This window comes from Olea europaea, unplaced genomic scaffold (genome assembly GCF_002742605.1).
Source record: "Olea europaea var. sylvestris unplaced genomic scaffold, O_europaea_v1 scaffold17595, whole genome shotgun sequence".
Lineage (NCBI taxonomy): Eukaryota > Viridiplantae > Streptophyta > Magnoliopsida > Lamiales > Oleaceae > Olea > Olea europaea.
Genome location: NW_019235316.1, coordinates 1 through 2244, shown reverse-complemented (window position 1 = coordinate 2244; position 2244 = coordinate 1). Strand labels below are relative to the sequence as shown.

Here is a 2244-nt window from a genome sequence, read left to right as displayed (position 1 = left end):
AGATATATCTTTTGAAGACAAAAAATATTTGACACGTTTTTAGGCTAATAATTAGTGGGAAAATTTTCCTTATACCATTTATAATTTTAGTCCCTATAAAAAGTAATTTGAACAGAAAGATAAATAAATGAAAAGATAGAGAAAAAGTATAATTTTTTAGCAAAATAAAAAATAACAAAGCCTAATTCTAAGAACCTATGACATGCCCACTCTATTTGCCTACAGAAATTTTCACTGAAAATTATTCCCGCTTTTCGGCTTAATTTCATCATCGATGCTACCAAAGCGTAATTTATTTGATTTGCTTACCCTCAAAATTTCTTGTGGATGCCATGGTTTCAATCCCAATCTCTTCATTTGCCATAATATTGATTTTTGGTAAATAAGTTCCGACAAATTTTGTGTTCTTGTTCAAGCAGTCTTCAAGGTATGCCTATCAGCTTCGTTTTAATCTTTAATTAATTTTTTACCTTAGTTTAATTAGATATGGTATTTCTATTGATGTTTTTGAAATATGACAAATTTCTTTAATATGAACCATTGAATTTATATGCAAGTTTTAACCTTTAATTAATTTTTCAACTATATATTTGCTCAAACGTAAATTTTGCATCTTGATTGATGTTTGATCAGTATAGTTTTAAATAATGCAGTCACTGAGATTGTGAGTTTTCACGGTAATTTTAGTTAACTTTGAAGAAAACAAAAGTGAAATTAACTACAAAGAAATTCAGTTTTATTGAAATGGGCTTGATCAATTTTGACATTATGTTTAGGGACGTTAAATTGGAATTGGGATTGTAAAAGATTTATTTTAATATTTGTTTTGATTCTAATTTCAATGTGATAAATTCCATCCTATGATCTGCCTTAATTTATTTCTTTGTAATTTAGATGCAAGCAAGGGCGAAACCATATATGCAAGACGGGATCGTTCATCATATTTAGAAATTGACTACACATCGTAATACGCTTTAAGAAAAAAAAAATTTTAAATTGGGCGAACGGATTTGATTTAGTTTTAGCTTCTGGTTGATTCAATTTTGGTTGCTGGTTCCGAATTGATTTCAAGTGCCTCCTTTTAAATTGCATATTATTTATTTTAATTTCTTCTAGGTGATAAATTATGATGAATGACATGTTGCATCTAAACATTATCTGATATGTTTCATTGCATATTTTAAATATACTATGTTAATGGTAAAAACTATCTTTCTTTGTATTTTGAATCATTAATGATGAAGAACTATGTTACCAGGCAAAGTGGAGTGTGTGTGGGCTACTATGTAATCTGGGACTCAAAATGCGAAATGGCAAACGTTACGGGTGGCTTAGATTTAATTGCCAGATCGACGACTGGGGGATTAAATATTTGAATTCTACAGCCAGGATTAGACATGGTTGTCTACAAAAGGGGGAAACTTAGGCGAATGTCAGCTTTCACTTTTGCCTTGACGTTGTGTTCTTGAGTTCCTTGCATTCTCTATGCTTTTCACCATCTTCTTCACTTTCGGCCTTTTTAGATTTTGAGAAATTTGTGCTCTGATCGAGCAAATTTTTGTAAGTATCTAAAGAACTAAGTAAGTTTTGTCACTGACATGGCGTCATCTTCATCTGAACGGGTAGATCTGAGGAGGTTGGGTGCTGATATGGGGGTAGAGATTACCAGTACTTCTTACCTGGTTGAGGCTATTAAGGCTGGCCAGAGTTGCCTTCCAATAGTTGGGAGAGGGGCTGGGAGCGAGGGGTGGAGGGCAGAGAAAATTCAGTCCATTGCAGATGCCCCTTTTTTATGAACTTGAGAAAAATATCATATCCCTTACAACATTGAATTATTAGCCCCTTCCCCCGATGAGCAAGCTTGTTACTCGAGATCGGGGTGTGTATTTGTCAGTGAGTTCCTTCTAAAAGTGGAACTTCGAATTCCATTGCACCCATTCTTTAGCGCAATCCTTAGGTTGTATGGGTTGGCTCCTAAGTACATGACTAAAGATTTCATGTAGGCAATTTATTATCAAACGTTAGATAGTAAACCAATTTATATGTCATTTGACGTTCCAATCTTGGAATATGCTGTACACGACGTAGATGTGTACAATATGGCTCGATAGCAATGATCCTTTCATGGTTGCTCTATGACAATCAAGTTATAAACTGTACTGTAAAATTGGTTTGCTAGTTGAAATTAATCAAAATGATAAAGTGGGTGATATACGAATATTTCTTCTCTCTCTATTTTTTTTT

The 2244-nt window shown here is 33.2% G+C and overlaps 1 long non-coding RNA gene across 1 annotated transcript; it reads left to right on the top strand.

The window, feature by feature from the left end:
- The first annotated feature begins 146 nt into the window (after nucleotides 1-146).
- Nucleotides 147-2212, top strand: LOC111378023. Its single transcript, XR_002699802.1, has 2 exons — nucleotides 147-427; nucleotides 1259-2212. It is a non-coding gene; the product is annotated as an uncharacterized LOC111378023 (long non-coding RNA).
- Nucleotides 2213-2244: the final 32 nt, after the last annotated feature.